This window comes from Phascolarctos cinereus, unplaced genomic scaffold (genome assembly GCF_003287225.1).
Source record: "Phascolarctos cinereus isolate Bilbo 61053 unplaced genomic scaffold, phaCin_HiC Scaffold_726;HRSCAF=1367, whole genome shotgun sequence".
In the NCBI taxonomy this organism is placed as follows: Eukaryota; Metazoa; Chordata; class Mammalia; order Diprotodontia; family Phascolarctidae; genus Phascolarctos; species Phascolarctos cinereus.
The window spans coordinates 164,435,935-164,458,465 of record NW_027556098.1 but is presented as its reverse complement, the minus strand read 5'-3'; the positions used below and the strand labels follow the sequence as shown (position 1 = coordinate 164,458,465).

The 22,531-nt window shown below is 36.5% G+C and overlaps 1 long non-coding RNA gene across 2 annotated transcripts in view; it reads left to right on the top strand.

Moving 5' to 3' along the window:
- LOC144454330 (uncharacterized) overlaps positions 1 to 19,877 on the top strand; it is a 76,769-nt gene extending 56,892 nt beyond the window's left edge. For both annotated transcript variants that reach the window (XR_013482719.1, XR_013482720.1), the window contains 2 exons: positions 462 to 596; positions 19,679 to 19,877. This is a non-coding gene — a long non-coding RNA (uncharacterized LOC144454330). The remainder of the gene's footprint in view (positions 1 to 461; positions 597 to 19,678) is intronic.
- The last annotated feature ends 2,654 nt before the right edge of the window (positions 19,878 to 22,531 follow it).

Genomic DNA, 22,531 nt, shown 5'->3' with positions numbered 1-22,531 from the left:
CATCAGAGCTGTGAATAAGATAGGACAACTTGAGTTTTTCCTAGGGTGATAATATTTAGAGGGCCACAGTTTCTCCTCCACTGGTTCACCATCTGCCTACATCATGGTCTTCCATATCTCTGATACAATCTCCATCAATCCCTTGCCTTGGCTGTGATGCTCTACCATTGAAAAGAGTATTGAGATGATCACTATGACACCTCCCACCAATTCTGCCTCCTCCTTCCTGTAACTATGGCAGTCCTCCTCTTTTTCCCTTTCTCTACCTCCCCTTACATATGCTATGAGGTGACCTCTTTAAGCACTGGCTGGTTTTCTGGGATTTCTGTCCCATTCCTTCTTGTTCTCTTTATTGAGGAGAACTTTTCTTTCTCCTACTTGTCCTGGGTGTGGTTTTCAATTCATGACTTAAGATACAAAAATTCATAATTAAAGTTCACTCAAGCATCTGGTATCTGCAGGTCACCGAAGAAACAAAAATGAAATATGTCATAGTCTCTACCTGTAAGGAACTTAACATTCTTCAAGATGGATTTTGAATTTAGATAGGCGATTTTGGATTCTACCTCTGCTATTTATCATCCATATGACCTTGGGTAAGTTACTTATCCTTTTTGGTTTTCAGCTCTTTTACCTGCAAAATGAGTGGGTGTGACTAGATAATCTTTGAGGCTCTTTTCAGTTCAGAGCTACTGATTTTCTGATCCTACTTGTGGTGTGGGGAAGGGCAGGGAATATTACATTCATGAATATAGAAGGCTTTAGTGGTAAAAGAGAAATGTAGAAAAAACAATGGCGTGAGAGAACACTTTCAGCTGCGGATGGAGCAGGGAAGTTTATGATGATTCATAAAGGAGTAGAAAACAGACAGTGGGTAATGCCATTCCCAAATTCCAGCAGAGTTCTGTACCTTAAGCTTACATATTCTTTGTCCTAAACAAACCCAACAATAAATACAATTTACAGACATAATTTATTTCATCCAGAAGATGGAGGGTCGGGGGTGGGGTGGTTGCTATTATCTGCTTCTCAGATGGAGAAACTAAAGAACAGATAGAGATATGCAATGCCCTGCCTCAAGTGACACAGTAAGTCTGAGGAACCAGCTCAGGGTAGAATTCAGGTAGAATACTGGTTTCTGGTTCAGTGGTCTCTTCACCAGACCATGCCACCTAATGCTGTCTAGCTTTTTGAGGCATGAAATCCTGATTCTTTGTATAGATTGTAGGAACATGCTATCTCAGTGTCCTGCCTCTGACACTTGCTACTGCCAAACATTTCAGAGAAAGACATAAATGCCATGGAATGAATATGCCTGGTTTTGACATTCCACATTGCATATTAACGTGCCAGAGAGAAAAAAGAGGGGCCTTCCTTTTAAATTCAGATATTAATAAGTGTATGTTCTGAAGCATAAAACTAGATCACTGTTGTCATTTCATTTCTAGCCTGGGCGACTGTTCCAGTTTACAGTCTTATTAACTTAAATGTCTAAAGTTACTAGGTTCATTGATATTTCTGAAAAGCTGCCCTTTTTGTGCATTTCCACTGCTGCCAACATTAAAAAAAAGTGTAAATGACATTGCCATCCACAGGAAACTGTGACTCCTCTTTGGTTTCTGAGCCCTAGAAGCACTTCAAAACAAATGATATAAGTAAATATAAATAGGGATAAAAATAAGGGGCTGCAGTCAAAGCCAAATAAAGAGCAGACTAACACTTTTCAGTAAAAAAAAAGATACAAAAGCTAGAGGATAAAGTGGTTATGATATGTGAGTTTTTATATATTTACAGTGTGAGGCAACATCATTTAGAGAAAACATTCTGTTTATTTCTCCACTGCTAGGAATAAAAGGACCACCTGTCCTTTATTTTAGGAATCTGCCACTTCCTTCATGCCTAATATGCCCTTAGACCAGATATCTATTAACTTAGGGGCTGATAAATTAGGCCCCAGTTTTGAAATATCTTCTTTTGGAAGACTGAATTACTTTGGCTCTTAAGATGTTTTTCATATTTTCAAACTGTTCTTAAACTTCTGAAACGTTGTAATCCAATGTGAGGGGTGGGGGTGGGGACAGGGTAACATACTTGTAGATCTCAAGGAATAATTTAACTTAGGAAAGAATTCTCCAGAGGGAAATCTGAAACAAAATAAAAGAAAACAGGAAGACCACCTAGATGGTATTCATTAAAATTGAATTTAGTATTATTTCCATTCTCACAGTTTTGAAAATTCGTATTTTTTCTCTTCGTGTGATAATTATTTCTTTATAAAAGCTACTACCTCCCAGTTGTGTGCTTGCAAAGTGCAGAGCCAGTCAGTACAACTGACCTCCTCACTCATCGTAGCCATCTATCTATTTCCACTTCATTTATTTCTATTCCCTGAATTCACAGGCAAATCAAGAAACTTCTGTAGAGTAATTATGTGACAGTGGGTGCAGAGGAAGGGACTCAAGTGGCATGTTTTGGAGTGTTAAAAATCTTATAATCAATTATACTTCTTAATCAATGATGTGATTAATTTGTTTTCAAGCATATTTTGGCTATACACCAAGTTTGTATTACTCGTCCAGAGAAAGAGTCACTAACTCCGAGGGACACTGCAGAACTGCCGACCTAGTTGTCCTTCCTGTTTGAAGATGGTTCTCATGGGTGCTGATAAGATGATTAAAATGCTTGTATGGGTGGGATTGCAGGCAGACGCATGATCATGCGGCATTGTGGATCACTAAATAATGCCTTTTGGTTTATGTCTGAAGCCCTTGTGGTAGAATTTGTCATTTTATTTTATAGCTTTAACACTTAGTGTTCCTGAACTGTTTACCTGTGGACTATCTTCTTTTTATGATCATAGCTTCCCCAGTGTGTCTTCTTAGGGATGAAAGGGAGTTATAGTGCAGCTAAACACACTCACCCACACACACACACACTGCGCACACTGGATTTAGAGGTTTGGAAGCCACATAGAATGGTCTGGTTTGTAGCCATGCAAGAACCACAGTCTTGCCTCCTTTCCTAATCCCCTCCAAAAGAAGAATGCCAATTTTTCTACTTTTTGTCCATCTGTAACATAAAAAGCTCCTTAAGGAAGAAGATTTTTCTTTTTCGTTTGGTCTTTGTATCCCCAGTGCCTAGCTCTGTGTTTTGCAGATATTAGGTGCTCAATACATGTTTGCTGAAATGACTTGGCGTGGTTTACTGAAAGAAGAATAGTTCCTGTTGAATTCAGTTGAATTAAGTTGAATTCAGAGAGCAAGTACTAGTTTGTCTTGCTGATGAAAACCCTAGCTTTTCTCACATGACTGATAGACTCTAACAATGTGTTCACTCTGCAAAGAGGTCAACAGACACAACTTTTTGTATGTGACTATGAGTGTATATTCCTTAGAAACAGTAGCTCTGAGATGCCAATCTGAATTGTCACCAATAATGTAAAATAGCACATTGCAAATCGGTATCAAACACAGGGACCCTATGTCTGACTTGTAAGGAATGAAAGCACCTACCAGGAGCTCAAGCCATAACAAAATGTGGTCTTTAAACATCAATGTGAAAAGCGATTTGGAAAACTACATGAATCCATTAATTAGTCAACTCAACAAGCACTTCTTAAGTACTTACCATGTGCCGGGCTTTATTCTTAGCACTGAGGATGCAAAGAAAAATAAAAACGGTCCCCACTTGCAAGGATCATACATTCTAATAGAGAAGACAATGTGGAAACAGCTAATACATACAACAGATATGCAAAGTATATGGAAGGAATCCGGGCAAGTAGCTGTGAAAAGGAGGGGTGAAGGGACTGGGAAAGGCCTCCTGAAGAAGATGGGACTGAAGCTGAGTCTTAAAGGGAGCCAGGGAAAATAAGAAGAAGGAGTGAGGGGCCAAGACATTTCAGAGATGGAGTAGTGATTTGAAGAGCTGCAAACTGGCCAGGATTGGTGGATTGTAGAGTTTGTAGACGGGAGTACACTATGAGAAGAATATAAAGGTTATAAAGGCCCGGGTTATGAAGAGCTTTAAAAGCCAAACAGAACAATTCATATTTGATCCTGGAGTTAACAGGGAGCCAGTGAAATATGCTGAGCCAGGGGGATGATATGGTCAGACCTACAACATAGAAATATCACCTTGGCAGCTAAGTTGAGGAAGGATTGGAGGGAGGAGAAGCTTGAGGCAGTATTGCATACTGCAATAGACCAAATGAGACATAATGTGGATTTGGACTATGGTTGTGGCTATGTGAGTGGAAATAAGAGGGACATATGTCAGAGATGTTGTAAAGCTTAACAGCCCCAAAGATCCAAACTACCCAAATCACTAAGACTGATTTTATGAGTATCATTGTGCTAGTTGTGTCCTATGTGCCAATAAAGTAGGAGGAATAAAGTCTTAGGATGCAACAGAGTGGAAGAGAGGATATCGAGTGCCATTCAGAGCCCATTGAACATTCCACTTATAACCTGCTATGGCACAAGGCTACAGGAAAATCTTATTTTTCAGTTCCACATTCTCTCCCTCCCTCTACTCTTCCCTCTCCCATTTGGAAGGCAAGAAATGCAATATCTATTACACATATAAAGTCATGCAAGATATTTCCACATTAGCTATGTTATGAAAAAAATAAAGAAAAAAATAAAGGAAAATATGCTTCAATCTGCACTCTTAGTCCATAAATTCTCTACCTGGAAGTAGGTAGCTTTTTCAGCATGAGTTCTTAGGAATTCTTAGGAATGTTGGATCATTATATTGATCAGAGTATCTAAGTCTTTCATAGTTAACTATCTTTACAATATTGCTGTTACTATGTATGTTGTTCTTTTGGTTCTGCTCACTTCACTTCACATCAATTTTAATCAGTCTTCCCAGGTTTTATAAATATTTTTATATTTATGAGTCCTATTCCTTTTTCTTTGATCTCTTTGTGGTATAGACCTAGTAGCAGTATTACTGGGTCAAAAGGTATGCAGTTTTATAGCCCTTTTGACATAGTTCCAAGCCATTCTCCAGAATAGTTGGCCTACTTTACCACTCTACCAACAATGTATTAGTGAATCTATTTTCCCTAATTCCTTCCAGTGTGTCATTTTCTGTGGTGGTACCTCAGAGAAATTTTCATTTCTCCAATTATTAGTGATTTTGAACATTTTTCCTATGACTTGACAACTTAGATTTCTTCTTCTATTTCTCTATATATTGAAGAAATAAGACCTTTATCAAAGAAACTAAAGTACATTTAAAATATTGAATGCAATGAGTATAGGTGAGGTACTAGTTGAGGATAGGAGGCCCAGTGCTGCTGTGTCACCAGTAGTGTTGCAGTCTGGGCTTTGGGTCACTGTGTTGCCATTGTAGTGAAGGAGGATGTTTGTGAAGTATCTTTTTAAGCCTGTGTTTTTTGTACCTGCAGAGCCCACATATAGCACACATTAGAATTAGAGGAATAAGTAATGATTAAATTGTATTTGAGATAAAATCACAAGCTGTCTATTTGAATTATATTGGCTGTTTATTTCCTAGAGGAGTAGCACGTGATCATAAGTCATTGGATATAATCATTCAGTTCATGGGACTTGGGGGTCATCTAGACCAACCTCTGCATTTTATAGATGAGCAAACTAAAGTTTATTGACTGATGGATTGAAACTCATAGAGGTTAAATAACTCTGATTAAGGTTCTTTGGTTACTTCATCATACTATTGACTCGTGTTGACCCTGAATTCCAGGGGAAGCCACCTTTTTGCAGGAACTGCTTTCTTACTACAACGCAGGGGGCTTATACTTTTATAGTTGGATTTTTGGACCCATGTACAGAACTTTACATTTATCCTTATTAAATGTGATTTCATTGGTTATAGCCCTGTCTGAAGATGGTAGCAATGTCTCATCACATTCATTGTACTGATTCCAGGGTTTTTTTCCCCACTGCTATCACTGTGTTTCCAAATATATGATGTTTATATTTTCTACAGGATTGTGAAATCTAGGAGATTAGAGTCTAGGCAATTATTGAATCTTAGTTTTTCTATGGTCCCTAGCAAAGTCCTGCTCTGATACTTCAACCTGACATCAGATGACACTGAGTTAGTAGAGTGTGTCAGCAGAGTACAAGCTATGGTGGGTCCTGCCAAGCTGGAAAGGCTTTGGGTATGGGCCTGGTGATACACTGTGAGCCTCCCTGTTTGTAAACTAAGCTAATTAAGCTTAGCAAGATGCATCAGCAGGTTGTCCACAAGGTGATAGATTTTTTCAACTGTAGCAGCTCTTGAAGACATGCAATAAGTAAGAGAGGAAAATAGTGGAAATTAAAGATCCTTGAACTGTCTTTCCCCAGCAGGCGGCACAGTGCTATGCACATAGGTGTCACATAAGCATTTGTTGAAATTAAAATTACATTAAGTGGAGAGGGAAATAAAACCTTCATAACTGGCATCAAGGACTAGGGTTTATGACCTTTATCTTTTGCATTTGTCCCCATCTCTGATGACAAAAAAAACTTGTGAAAATTTTCCAGCTATAAATCTGTAACAGTAATAATAAATCAATTGATAAATAAAGAAAGGAATGTAATATAACCAAGTAATGATGAAAGTAGATTTATGTGCTATTTAAAGGTAAAACAAAGATGATACCATAGTACTTACTTCAGCTTCAAAAACATCATTTTTATTGGTCTTGTGATGGATAATTCATTCTCTATTTGTACGTAAATTAGATATCCTTAAAAGCAAACTCATTATTTCAAACATGCAAGGATTAATATAAATAATACATGATAAACAATATTCAGAACCAACGCATGCTAAAATAAGGTACCCCAGATCTATCATCTTCCTATTGAAATCTTGCCTTTATACCTTGCATGATGTTGCCATTGTTTCTTGAAACTGTAATATTTTCACCCAAGACCTATGTTGAGATCATCTGGAATACTCCACAGCAGTAATTAGCCCCTTCAAAATGAATATCCACTTTGAAAACCAAATTTAGAATAATTATTTTCTTTAGAGAAACTAATTAAAGCAATTTTTGCTGTAATTTGGCACTGGAGACAAAGATTGATCTAAAAATGTCCATACCAGTTTCAAGCATTTATGCCAAAGAGGAGCTGAAGACTTGTACATTGTTATTTTCATCTTCAGAAGCTAAATTTCTGGAGGTCAGAGATTTTGCCATGTTCCCATTATCCTGTTGATGACAACCTATGGGAATTACAGAAATTTAACAAGTGAAAAAAATGAACCAACTTTCCATATTAATTCCACACATCTGTCAGCATACAAGTCTGGCTTCATTTACTAGTACCCAAGAAATGGTCCATCTGGAAGCTGGACCATCCTTGGGATTGGATAGAAAAGGATAGGATTCACACTGCATATTTTTTCCAGAACCTTTTTGTTTTTCTGCAGGCAAAATCAAAATAAAGTTTTACAAAACAAAATCAGTGGTATTCTTGAAAAGGAAAATAATGTAATCTGAAGAACATGTATGGAAATGAGAGGGGCAGTCATATCTGATATACCTGAAGGATAGGAAAGTGGAGTGTATAATGTGATAACTTGCTTTCATATAATGCTTTAGAATTTTTCAAGAACTTTCTTCACATTGACTTTTTGCAGGCAGGTAATGCAAGTGTTGAGCATTTAAGCTTCTTTTATAGATGTGGAAAGTGTAGTTGAGAGATTATATAGCTAGTAAGTGATACATTACAGAATTAGGATTACAAGGTCAGGTTACCTGATTCCAAATCCACAATTCTTTCTACCAAAATATGGTCTAACATTCTATTTTAAAATGATAGGTTCAGCCCTTGGTAATACCTACATATTAGAAGTACTTCTTTCTCTTCCCTCTATTACTCTGTGCTCCCTACCAGAGACAGACCTACTATCTCCATAAGTCATTACCTAAGCAACCACTAATAACATTGTATACCTGTATAGAGTATATGGTAATGATCACTAACGTGGACAAAACAGTGTCAGTGTTGTGGATGGGAGCAATAGGACATAGTGGATATAAAGTAGGACTAGATACTTGCACGCTATGTGACACTGGGTAAATTATTTAACCTCTCTCAGCCTTGGTTTCTTCATCTGTCGAACGAGTATAATCTATCCCATGGAGTAGTATCAATTGAGATAACATATGAAATCATGATGTAAAACTTAAGCTATGTAAGTATCAGCTTCTAGTATCAGCTCCAATCTTATTACTGTTTTTAAATTGTGCAACCCCTAGGGAGTTGATGAGTGAGCTCAAGGCTCTCCAGGATTAGATGCAGAGAACTCTAAGCACTAGCAAGTAAATTTGCTCTGTTGAAGGTCTTCACCTGTCCCACTGTGTAATTGCTAAGTCCTTGCTCCCCACTCTCCACTTTTCTTTAAAATCTCCAGGCAACAAGCAGAAAGGAGATCCAAGATGAATAGGTTTTTGATTTGTTTTCCCTTGAGTCATGATCTTCAGGGGTAATGCACAGTGGATCTCTGGTACTGCTGTAAAGCTCATTCGTGCCTAGACTCTCTTTAGGCAGCTCTTCCCCCAGCCCTGCTTCACTGAACAAAAATGACTTCCATCTTTGAAAGGGGAAAGTCCTCTTTTTACTTATCTCTCTCCATACACTGAATAAACACAGAAAAATGTTTGGACTTGTTGATCAAGACATTTTATTAAAAGATGATCATATGCCTAAGAATGAAAGTAAAAGTTTAGGAAAATATGAAGCTTCCAAAACTCCTTTGCCACTCAAATAGAATGGAAAAGGGACATGAATGATCATCAGGCATTTAATGGGTAGATGGCACCTGGATGGGGTATGTGATAGGAACCACTTTGGCTTACTTTTAGTGTGCCTCAAGGTTGTATTGGCATTCATGCCATTCTACTGTTCTCTACTCATACTTCACCTCCATCTGCCCACAACTCTTTAGTTCTCATCCTCAGCAGTCAGAGAGTAATTTGCCCCCCTTCCTTCCCCCTTCCAGTACAGTATGTATGGCCTTTACTGCAGCTGTTGATAATGGCTTTATGTTTATATCATCATTTTTTGGGTAGCCTGTCCCAGGTGAAGTCCAAGGTCCCTGGTACCTAGGGAAATCTGGAATGTCTCTTAGACTAGCAGAAAGCTTCTTCCTGGGTACTGAGTTCCCATTACAATGCCTATGGGCATAGCAATGTGTTAATAAAGTACCCCATTATTTCTCTCACATGCCATGTCTTTCCAAATAGAATGGGTTGGGGAAGCAGACGGAGTGAGCAGGAGAAGAATGATGAACACAGAAGATACACCCTAAAGGATGCTACATTAGGCTCTTAGTCTGATGGGGCAGATTTAAAAGGCCCGAAATTCATGGACATTATGCCCTTGGAAATGTAGTTTGTAACTATGCCCTCAGAGAACAAAAACTCACTAACAATAGACTAGGGGATTAGCATTTAATCCCTGTCCTAGGAAAAGTCACTTTGCTTTGAGATGAGCTTTGTCCTTGTGCTACAATGGGTGTTGGTTGTACTCATCTCAAATAGGGAAAGAGAGAGAGAGAGAGAGAGAGGATAGTTTTATACATTGCCACTTGTCCCCTCCTATAGATATCACTTCCATGTGTTGAGAGAAAGCTCTGCTATCTTTTTCTTTGAGGAGAATGCTTAAAAGCTTATGCTCAGGAGATGCTTAAAGCTACTACTGTGTGGTGTGTGTGTGTGTGTGTGTGTGTGTGTGTGTGTGTGTGTGTGTGTGTGTGTGTATGGTGGTATAATCTCTGTACTCCAGTCCTGATCTCCCATTGGCTTCCTGTCTTCCCATGCTGGGAAGAAATACAACTGTCAGTATCTTTAGCAACTCAGGCTGCCTTTCAAGGCAGCTGGTTTATACCTTGTCAAAAGGAATGTTTCACATAGGTTGGAAAATGGGAAATTAACCATTCCCCGAAGGTATGTTAATCTGGCACAGAATGGAGTAAACCTATTGGCAGCATTTGAAAGTAGAAAATCCATGGAAAAAGTCTGCTTTGGTTCTGTCTTACTTTAGCATCTCTTCTGCTCCAAAGGTAACACTCTTCTTTCTCTCCCCATGCTTTCTTCATATTCCTATAGTAAGCATGCTGTTTTTGTAATCACACATACTTATTATTACAATATTGATTTATCATGCTAATAGCACTGTGTATTTACCAAATGCTTTATAATCATTTGAAATTATTTCTACAAACCTACATAAAAATGTTAATGAGAAGAAATCTAAACAAAAACAAAGGTAAGTAGCAGTAGCAACAACAGAGCTGGGGTTAGAATTTGGGGCTCTAGCCCCACACTTCTCTTATCTGCATTGAGCTATGAAACTGAGGACCCAACCATGTGTGGTCATTTAAAATAGAATGGAACATATTGCTGAAGGAGGAGGTGTGGGTGTGTGTTAGGCCTTATTTTCTGGCCAAATTTCAAGTTGGATAATTCTATTCCACCTCCTTAAATTCTCCTGTTGTTTCAATAGAAGCAAGATGGTAGAGTGGGAATAGTACTGTATTTGGCATTGGACAATATGGATCAAAATTCTGATTCTACTTCTTATTAAACTAAATGGCTTTGGCCAGATGATTCTAACTCCTATGCTTCAGTTTACTTATCTGTAAAGTGAGAGATTGGAATAGATGATCTTCAAGGAACTTTCTAGACTAAAGAACATGCTCTTCTCTTCTCCTCTTCTTAACTAGCCCTATTTGGTGTTCAAGATTTGTCATGATGCATTATGTGACTGCCATCCACATGCCTTCATCAATCTTCTGTCAGCAAAAATAAAAGAATTCCCATAGAAAGCTAGCAAGAAACATTTGTGTCATGAGGCAAAGATGAAGTTCTATCCCGTGTGCATTTCTACCTGATAGGCTTTGAGACAGAAAAATAATAACTGAGAAGAATACATAAAATCATAGACTAAAATGGTTTTTTTTTTGAGCCTGAAAGGATCCTTAGAGATGATATAGTCCATTTTAGCTGAGAAAACTGGACCAGTGGATTTAAGTGATTTGTCTAAACTCACACAGGTAATAAAAAGAATAGCTAAGATTCAAGCCCAGGTCTTCTTATTCAGATTATTCCTTAAGATGCAGGCAGTGGAACTGTCAGACATCAGAAAACCTACTTGTATTTATAAAAGTTAGTATTAAATAGTTTTTCTTGTACTTCTCAGCCTGTTTTTTTTTTTCTCTGCTCCTTGAATGAGATCTGGTCCATTGGGAGAGTTCATAAATACAGGTTATAACAGAAATTTTAATAAATGCAAGTTGGGATGCCCATATGGGGTTATGCTAATTTAAATATCTTGGACAAAATTCAAACAAATAAATGAGCATTTATTAAGTGCCTACTGTGTGGAATGCACTGTGAGTCAATCTAACTCACATCTGAAATTTGGCCTTTATGTAACAGGACTGTGATTCAGCATTATCTGTAACAGTTCTGCTGCAGTACATTAAACATTAACAACTGGACCAAATGATATAATCCATTACCATGAAATGCAAAGCCATTCTATCTGGGATGTCAATTATTTTTGGTATAGAAAAAATATTTAACATCAAATATCCAATTCAATTCCCTTTCATGTTTCTTCTTCTTATTTCCCCTGTCATCTGTTTAGCCACCGAAGCACTCAGAAGTACTTGGATGCGAAAACTATCTTGACTGCATTTAAGTACCAACATCTTAAGTGGCTTCCAGGTTGTTTTGATGGATACTATTTATCAAGTAATTTCATTCTCTGTTTAAAATACACAAAACAAAATGTTCTAGCAGAGACAGTAAAATAAATCAAATAATAAATATACAGTCCCTTTTCTAAATGCTGGAAAGAACCTACTGCAGCACTTTCAAAAAATGACAAGTGCTTTGCTGGCTTTATCTTTCTTTTTTCAGAGCTGAAACTATTTCCGAGAAGAAAATAATAGTTAAAAAAAAGAAGTCTACTGTGGATGTTCCCATTTGCAAAATATAGATGATATTAAGTAGTCACTGTGAGGTAAATGTAGAAAATAACTTTAAATGGACACATTTAAGGACACAAACCTGAACACAATTGATGGACTTCCAAGAAACAAATTCTGAAACATCAGAAAAAGACTGAAGAAGATAAGCATTTCACTTTTTGCAAAAGAACTTTCAGTAAATCTGGGGGGAAAAAAAGAGACTCCATATGTGTAAATCATAATGCGTGTGTATGACCACAACATGGTATTGCTTATAAGAACTAATCACTAATTTTAGTATAGCTTTTATACAAAGCAATAAGAAATTTAAAAAAATCTAGGTATCATAATAAAAAAGAGTGATTTAGTTCAACTCAACTCAATTATTGAGTTCCAACTGAGTGTAAGATATGGTGCTAGATTTAAGGAATTCAGTGTTAAAAATGAAACAGTTTCTTCTGAAATGCATTGCAAATATCACTATTAGCTTCACACTCATGATAGAATTAATATATTCTAGTCTTGTTTTATTCATGTTACAACTTTGCTACAACTCAGTGGTAGCTTCCAAATGTCTCAAGGGTCAGGGCAAAAACCTTGTACTTATATGAAGGGGTTTGGGCACACAGCCTCCTGGGACTGGTCTCTGGGAGTGTTGTGAGGCTTAAAGGATATAATGGATGCAAAGTACTTTATAAATCTTAAAGCACATATAAATGCCAATTATTTTCATCATCATCATCATCAACAGCGCAGCAGTCTCTATTCTCTAGCTCTCCAATGTGGTGATGACTTCATTCCCTGTGTCTCCTACCTCTCTCCTGCTGAGCTCAAGCATTCTTTATAGGACAGTTAGGGATGTGCAAAAATGTATATGTACACTATTAAGTTAAATCTGCATTGTCAACACTTTCTTAAGTCTAGGATTGTTCATCTCTGTGGTTTATATCCTTATTCTGAAAATTATCAATGGTTCTAGACAGTTAGAGCTGGCTCCACACACCTCTAAATATGATAATTAGGAGAGTCTACTTTATGGGGGGGAACTTTGTCCAGGGGTATCTGCACATTTCTGATAATCATCCTTATGTTGTAGCAATAAAAAAATAAAAGTTTCCACAAATACAAGGTAATTTAAGGAGGGAAGAAGCATTACCAATTGGGAGTTGGGTAGAGTTAAGGGGGGCTTCAGAGAAAGGTTATAACTGGATTGAACCTTCAAGGATAATAAAGATCCTGAGAAGATGAGGAGGAAGTGATTCTAGGAATAGGGCATAGCATGGGAAAATGCATATGGACAGAATATCAAAATTATGAAAGGCTGTTTGTCCAATTTGACTGGACTATAGTACAAGAAGGGGTTAATGAGAGATAAGCCTGAAAAAAAAATAGGTTGGAACCAGATTGTAGAGGGTTTTGAATAACATGCCAAGAGGCAGCTAAGTGGTACAGTGGATAGACCATCAGCCCTGAAGTCAGGAGGACCTGAGTTGAAATCTGATGTCAGACCAAATACTTGACACTTACTAGCTGTGTGACCGTGGGCAAGTCACTTAACCCCAAGTGCCTCAAAATAAAAATAAAAAAAATAATATGCCAAGAATAAAATTGGGTGACTTGGGGAACAGTAGACCCAGTGACAGATAACAAAGTTTGAAAGAGAGGATGATTTAGGGGGGAAATAAAGAGATCTATTTTGGACATGTTGGGTTTGAGAATCTGATGGGTGGGACATGCAAAGAAAGATCTATGGCAGATAGTTGGTAATATAGACCTGGAGTTGAGGAGAGAGAGAAAAATATTGAATAAATCAATCGTCTACATGAACCCATAGGAATTAATGAGATCACAAAGAGTGATAACTGAGCAAGTGAAGAAAAGAGGGTTTTGCTTAGGAAACGAAAAGGAAAATGAATCAGCAGAGGAGGCTGACAGCATTCAGACAGGTAAGAGTCTGAGGAGAAAGCAGGAGCCAAGGGAGAGAACAGTATGGGTGAGAATCAGGTGGTCAGTAGGGTCAAAAGCTTAAAAGACCTTGAGGAGGATGAGAACAGTGAAAAAATATTGAATGTAGCAGCAAAAAGATCCCTGCCAACCTTGAAAAAGAGTGAATTTTCTGTTAAGTTATAGGGTTAAAAACTTGAATAAAAGGACTTGAGAAGAGAATGAGTGGGTAATAAGGAAGTAAAGGAAACCAGTATATAGACAATTCTTTCTGGCAAAGATTCTGAACCTGGAGTTTTTAAATTTTAGGAACTATTTCAATATTATTTATTTAAAAAGATTATTTGGAGGAAGAGGCAGAACCAAGGTGGTGGAGTCATGGAACTTGCCTGAGCTGTACCCCAACTCCCTCTGAACACCTTTACATAATGACTCTAAACAAATTCTAGAGCAGCAGAACCCACAAAAAGATGGAGCTAAACAATTTTCCAGCCCAAGGCAACTTGGAAGGTTGGCACAAAAGGTCTGTTGCATCAGGGTGAGAGAGGAGCACAGTCCAGTGCAGGCTGCTTAGCCTTAGGCCCCAGCAAACCAGGAGCAGGCGTTGGGTCATCTGAATCACTGGCAGCAGTTTCCAGAATCAGTTTCCAGACCTCCAAGCCAATGATAATTTAGAAGATCAGCAGGAAACCTCTGTCCTGTATGTGTGAGAGTGGAGCACAGTCCAGTGCAGGCTGGTCAGCACAGTCCTGGCACTAGCAAACCATGAGTAGGCCTCAAGAGCCACTGAATCAGCAGAGACAGTGGTTGCTTTTGGAGCTCTCAGACCACCTGTGGCAAGAAGGTCAAACAGCTGATCAGAAGGAGAATAGAGGGGTGTCTTTGCTAGCACTGAGGCAGGACTCTGTTGCTTTGCTCATACTCAGATCCAGGTTGCAGTACTGGCTGGAAGTCCCAGGGTGAGGAGGAGCACTAGCACACCACAGCTTGCAGGGGACCATCCTCACAATTCCAGGGCAGAAAAGAGTACTTGTGGTCCATCACAGACCTGAGCACAGGCCAGGAGAGGAATAAACACCTCTCCTTACATCATACCACTGTGGAAGAACTGAAAACTTACAAGTCCCTAGAAGTATCTCTGAAAACAGCTGCACAAAACTCCCGAAGCTTGGGATAGTGCATCCTCCACCCTGGAAGCAAAACATTACTTTAATAAAGAGTTAAAAGTCAAATAATAGGCTAGAAAAATGAGCAAACAACAGAAAAAAATCTGACCATAGAAAGCTACTAAGGTGACAAGGAAGATCAAAACACATGCGCAAGAAGATAGCAAAGTCAAAGCTCCTACATCCAAAGCCTTTAAGAAAAATAGGAATTGATCTCAGGCCATGGAAGAGCTCAAAAAGGATTTTGAAACTCAAGTAAGAGGGTAGAGGAAAAATTGGGAAGAGAAATGAGAGTGATACAAGAAAATCATGAAAAATGAGTCAACAGTTGTTAAAGGAGACACAAAAAATATTGAAGAAAATGGCACCTTAAAAAAAAGACTAGGACAAATGGTAAAAGTTACAAAAAGATAATGAGGAGAAGAATGCCTTCAAAAGCAGAATTAGCCAAATGGAAAAAGAAGCACAAAAATTCACTGAAGAAAAAAAAACTTCTTAAAAAGTATAATTGGCTAAATGGAAAAGGAGGTACAAAAATTCACTGAAGAAAATAATTCCTTAAAACTTAGAATCCAGCGAATGGAAGCTAATGACTTTGTGAGAAATCAAGAAACACTAAAAAAACCCAAAAGAATGAAAAAAGAAGACAATGTGAAATATCTCATTGGAAAAACAACTGACCTGGAAAATAGATCCAGAAGAGATCATTTAAGAATTATTGGACTACCTGAAAGCTATGATTGAAAGAAGAGCCTAGACATTATCTTTCAAGAAATTATCAAAGAAAACTGCCCTGATGTTCTAGAACCAGAGGGTAAAAGAGAAATTGAAAGAATCCACTGATCACCTCCTGAAAGAAATGCCAAAAAGAAAACTCCCAGGAATATTATAGCCAAATTCCAGAGCCTCCAACTCAAGAAGAAAATATTGCTAGGAGCCAGAAAGAAGCAATTCAAGCAAAATGGAGCCACAGTCAGGACAACAGAGATTTAGCAGCTTCTTTATTGAAGGATTGGAGGGCTTGGAATATGATAATCTAGAAGGCAAAGGAGCTAGGATTACAACCAAGAATCACCTACCCTACAAAACTGAGTATAATCTTTCAGAGGAAAAAATGGATATTCAATGAAATAGAGGATTTTCAAGCATTCTTAATAAAAAGACCAGAGCTGAACAGAAAATTTGACTTTCAAATACAAGACTCAAGAAGAAGCATGAAAAGGTAAACAGGAAAAGGAAATAATAAAGCACTGAACAAGGTTGAACTGTTTGCATTCATATATGAGAAGATGATACATGTAACTCAAAGGAACCTTGTCATTATTAAGGCAGATAGAAGAGTGTGTATGTGTGTGTGTGTGTGTGTGTGTGTACATATATATATATATATATACACACACACATATATATGTATACATGTATATATATGTATATATATATATTTATATAGTCAGAGGCACAGTGTTAGTTGAATATGAAGAGATGATGTATAAAAAAATAAAATTAAGGGGTGAGAAAGAGGAATGCACTGGGAGAAAGGGAAAAAGGGGGGTATAAAAGGTTAATTATCTCATATAAAAGAGGCAAGAAAAAGCTTTTAGAGTGGAAGGGAAGATGGGGAAGTGAACCTTACTCATCAGAATTGGCTCAAAGAAGGAATAACCTACACACTCAATTGGGTATATAAATCTATCTTACCATACAGAAAAGTAGGAGGGAAAGTGGATAAGATAAAGGGGGTGTATGTGTGTGTGTGTGTGATAGAAGGGAGGGCAGATTGAGGGAGGGTGTAGTCAAAAGCAAAATACTTTTGAGGAGAGACAGGGTGAAGAGAGACAGAGAATGGAATAAATGGGGATAGGATGGAGGGAAATACAATTAGCAGTAGCAATTGTGGGGAAAAAATTGAAGCAATTTTCTCTGATAAAAATCTCATTTCTCAAACATATAGAGAGTTGCATCAAATTTATAAAAAACAAGAGCCATTCCTCAATTGATAAATGATCAAAACATATGAACAGTTTTCAGATGAAGTCGTCAAAGCTATCTATAGCCACATTAAAAAAAATACTCTATTCACTGTTGATTGGAGAAATGCAAATTAAAACAATTCTGAGATACTGCCTCATATCTATTAGATTGGCTAAAAAGTTAGAAAAGGAAAATGATGGATGGTGGAGGGCATGTGGAAAAAATGAGACATGAATGCCCTGTTGGTGAAGTTGTAAACTGATTCAACCATTCTGTAGAGCAATTTGGAGCTATCCCTGAAAGGCTATAAAACCATGCACAACTTTTGAACCTAGAAATACTGCTACTATGTCTATACCCCCAAAGAGATTAAAAAAACAAAAAGGAAAAGAACCTATATATACTAAAGTATTTATAGCAGCTTTTCTGTGGTGGTAAAGAAGTGGAAATTGAGGGGATGCCCGTCAATTGGGGAATGGCTGAACAAACTGTGGTATGTGATTATGATGAAATACTATTGTACTATGAGAAATGATGAGCAGGATGCTCTCAGAAAAACTGGAAAGACATACATGAGCTGATGCAAAGTGAAACGTACTGTGTACAAAGTAACAGCAATTTTGTAAGATGATCAACTGTGAGTGACTTACCTATTTTTAGCAAAACAGTGATCCAAGACAACTTTGAAGGACTTAACGATGAAAAATTCCATCCATCCCCAGAGAAAGAAGTAATGGTGTCTCAGTACAGATGGAAGCATATGTTTTTTACTTTCTTAATTTTTCTTAAGGGTTTTTTGCTCTTTTTTTTTCTTTTACAACATGACTATTATGGGAACATTTTACATGACTACACATGTGTAACCTATATCAAATTACTTGCCTTCTCAATGAACGGGTTTGGAGAGGGAGGAAGGGAGAAAATTCAGAACTCAAGTTTTAAAAATGAATGTTAAAAATTATTTTTATATGTAACTGGGGAAAAATTTAATCCTAAACAAACAAACAAATGAATAAATAAAAGATTATTTGGAGAAGTGATCCACAGGTTTCACCAGTTTTCACTTTTACAAAAAAGTAAAAGAATTCCTGTGCTAAGGAATGTGTAAGAACACATCTACTCAATCAATAATCCTGAAAATGGATGGTGCTAAGGCACGAGGCCAATATCTGGCCACCTATGGTATTGGGCAAGGCTTTCCTAAGATAAAAAGAAACAAAAGGGAAGGGGATGTGAGGTGGCTAGGCTAGTATGGAATGAGCAAAGGGGTCCTATGGTGTCATCATGCCCAGGTGGAAATGCCATAGGTGAAGATCTTGGCAGTAGTAGCTAATTACTCAAAAAATAATTTTTAAATGAAAATTGTGAAGGCCTGAACAGTAAAGAGTTCCATATGATGAGTCAGTGAGTACACTCTGGCTGATCTGGGGCCAGCTGTATGTAATAAAACTGAGTTTGTGCACCCTACTTACCAGTCTGAGCAGGTAGGCTTCAGGGTAAGATTTCCCTGGGTTGTGATCCCTAGAATTCCAGAGGTTGTAGCAACAGAGTGGATGATGTGACAATGGTTAGGGAGGAGGGATAGATTATATGTGAGGCATATCTGGGGTCCCTGTTAGAAGCAACAGAGAATCGCTAAAGGACTTATGACAAAAAAGAAATAGCAGTAATTGGTGACATGGGAAGCAGTCAGTTAGCTGGGTAAAGAAAACAGTCAATACTTTTGTAACCTTAGGCAAAACACTTAATCTCTCTGGTCCTTAGATTTCTTTATGGATCCTTTCTCCTTTAAATTTTTGACCCTGTACATGATGAATAACTGCAGAAAGAATCTAGGCAAATAATAGAGAATAACACCCCAAATTTTCTCTCAAGAACAAAAGGAGAGGAGCATTGGGGGAAGAAAATTGATACTGGAAGCTTATATAGATCTTTAGGACTAGGAGGGATTTATATAGATTCCTCAAAAAAAAATGGCAACATATTGTTTTGTTTAAAAACAAAGATTTCTCCTATAGTATTATTAATTGTATGCTTGAAAGTAGAAAGTTGGTCTCAATATTCTGATTTGGTTGTAACATAGGACAGTTGAAGGAAGCAATGAGAAATAAGATTGAACAGATAGATTAAAACCACATTGTGGAAGGCCTTAAATGACAGATTACGGAGTTTTCTTTTCTTTTTCTTAAATCTATTGTTACTAGAGGACCAGTGAAGGTTTTTGAATAGGGAAATAACATGACCAGAACTGAGCATTTGGCCATTTACTGATGGTATTTTAAGTGATGATTTAGGGAAAGATATGGAGGGGACCCTTAAAACAATAGCATCTTTTCAGTCCATGCTCTGGCACTGTTACAAGGTTCAATTATGTCCAGTGAATAAACCTCCTTGGGCAAGGTCAAAGACCTTTGGTGTGGAAAATTCCTCAATAGAGTAGCTTCTACAATATAGAGGCTCAAGGGTAACTAGTACTCTGAAAGGAAACAAGAGTTTTGCACATGACAGTGTTAACAGCACAAGTAATGACACATATGACCTTTCAAGAGAAAAACAGAGGCAGCATGAGTGCCCATGACCACATTTATCTTTTGTATTTTATGTATTTACCTTAGCTATTATTTCTACAGATCAGCTCTATACCAAATATAATCTGGAAAACTGAACTGAAGAAGTGACTTCCTGGACAAATGGGACAACCCATTGAAAGAAAACAGATATACAATGGAAGTTCTGTGGCTGTTAAGCATTTTGCATTTGAGTTTCAAAATGTAGTTTTAAGTTGCTGTATGTTTGTTGTACTAAATGAAATAAAATGTAGAATTGCAAGCAATGATTTTGCTTTTGCTTTCCCTACTCTGCAGACATGTGTGACTTCACTGAAGCTTATGACAAAATTATGAATGGGAAATAGATTGAGCTAGAAAGTAACAAGAACACACACACATATACACGCATATGTAATGTATATAATATATAATATAATATAATATAAATGTATTCAAATAGATACAGGAAGTATCTAATTGATGGTCAGGTGGTTTGTATTTTTTCTTTTGAAAAATGTTTGTCTACATCTTTTGCCCATATATCTACTGGAGAATGTCTAAATTTTGTAGATGTATGTCAACTGTTAAAGAATTTTTAAAGGTCAAATTCTTATGAGAGGTATTAAATGTAATAATTTCTCAATACCAATATCAATAAATTATATTGATTGACATTTTCCTAGAAGAAAGAATACATATGTACATATACATACATACACATATATATGCATATGTATATATCTATATATCTATATCTATATCAATATCTATATCTATATCTATATCTAATCTCCTTTCTTTCCTTAGACATGGAGAACAATGGGTGCATGATGGTGTATACCCTGTGATGTGAAGTCAATGTGCCATTTAGCTTTACATGGCTGTTTTCCTTGATATATGAAAATATGTGTGATGTAAAGAGAAAAGGCATCAGCAAAACTCTAATTTTTAAAAGTGTACAATATTACCTAGAGATTAAAAATATTCTGATTGTTAGATAAATACATTCTTTTTGAGTATTTACTATGTATATCTGGTATAGAAAATATAATACTCAAGGTAATAGTATATATTCATATTTTAAAACACTTTAAGATGGATACGTTTTCTTTTCATGTAGTATACCTTTCTGAATAAGCATACAAACAAGTTCCCTTGCAAAACAGTTAAGCAAAACCCAGTAGAATGGCAGTTACCTATAATACGTGCCACTACACTTTTATATTTTAATTGCTAAAAAACAAAACAAAGAAAGTATCCCTTCACATTGAGAGTTTCTAAATATAGACTTCCATTTTTGACCCAAATTTCGTTATCTCTGAGGACTGACTTTACTTACATGGTTGTAGTATTGTGTATATTATTCTTTTAACTTATCTTTTCCCCCCACAGTGCATACAAATCCTTTTTCCCCCATCATTTCATATGTACTTCACAGCACATGTAAATCTTTTTGAAATTACTTCACAGAAGTCTTCCTATGATTTTCTGAATCTATCACATTCATTATGCCTTATAGAATCATGATATTTCATTTCATTCATGTAACAGCTTGTTCATCTTCTCCCAATTATTAGATATGCAAATTTCATTTCTGGATCTTTGTCATAACAAATGAAGTTCAACAATCTACTGTGGGATAGAGTTCCAATAGGGGTATCTCTGACAAAGGTCATGAGCAATTTAATAGCTTTTCTTTTTAAGAAATTTTAAAGTATTTCTCCAAATGATTCAATCAATTCACAGCACCACCAGCAATGAATTAAGGAACTGCATGTCCCAAATCACTCTCATCTTTGTCAACTTATTAAGTACAAAGTTGTTATATGGTTCATATTTCTTCTTTGAAATGTGTTTGTCTATATCCTTTAGTCATTGGAGAATTGGTCTAAATCTTGTAGATTTGTGTCAGTTCTGCAAAGATTTTGACTGTCAAACTCTTTTCAGAGATATTAAATGCAAAGATTTCCTCAAAATCTATATCTATTTTTCTAATTTTACCTAATTAGAAATATATGCATACAAATGAATTATATATAATCAAGATCATCTCTTTTACCCTTTCTGATTTCTATAATGTATGCTTGATTTTTTTCTTCCAATTTTCATAATTATAATATTCTAATATTTTAATTTAATTGCACAATTAGTTTGTGGTATTCTCTTTCCATCTTTTGTTAATATAAGTTTTCTGAGATTTAAATTTTCCCCAAAGATCTCCTGCAGTAGAATTCATCAAATTTTGATAATTTGTCTTTTTAACATAATTTCGATATATTTTTCCTTTTATTTGTTCCTTAGGATCCCTTTATTTAGCTTCCATTTATATATGTTTTTTCATCTTTGCCTTATTGGTTGTAATTTTATTGCATTGTGACATATAAAAGATGCACTTAAAATGTGTCCCATACCACATTTGTTTATGAGTTCTTTATGATTTAGTATGTGATTGATTTTTGTGAAGTATATGATGCTGAATATATATATGTATATATATATATATATATGAACACATATTTTACATTTAATTTTAATAGTTTCTTAGATTTAGTTTTTTTCTGACATTCTAAGTCCACAATTTTTTTCATATTTTTTGTTAGATTTGTTTATGTGTATAAGCACAATGAGCCACCTACAAAAATTGTTTTGTGACTTATGTACTTTTGAAATGTTATCTTGCTTTTTTCTTAAATGTTTAGATTCTAGTCATTTCAGCACATACAATGTATACATAATATTTACATATACCTGCATATACTTATGTGTGAGAATAGATATGTTATTTGATCCATGTAGGGAACTCCTAGTTAGGAAACTGCATTGCTACAGATCAATATTTACTCTGAAATGTAGAGTCCTGGAAAATTTCCCAGGGGCATGTGGGGTGTGTGTGTGTGTGTGTGTGTGTGTGTGTGTGTGTGTACAAAAGGGACT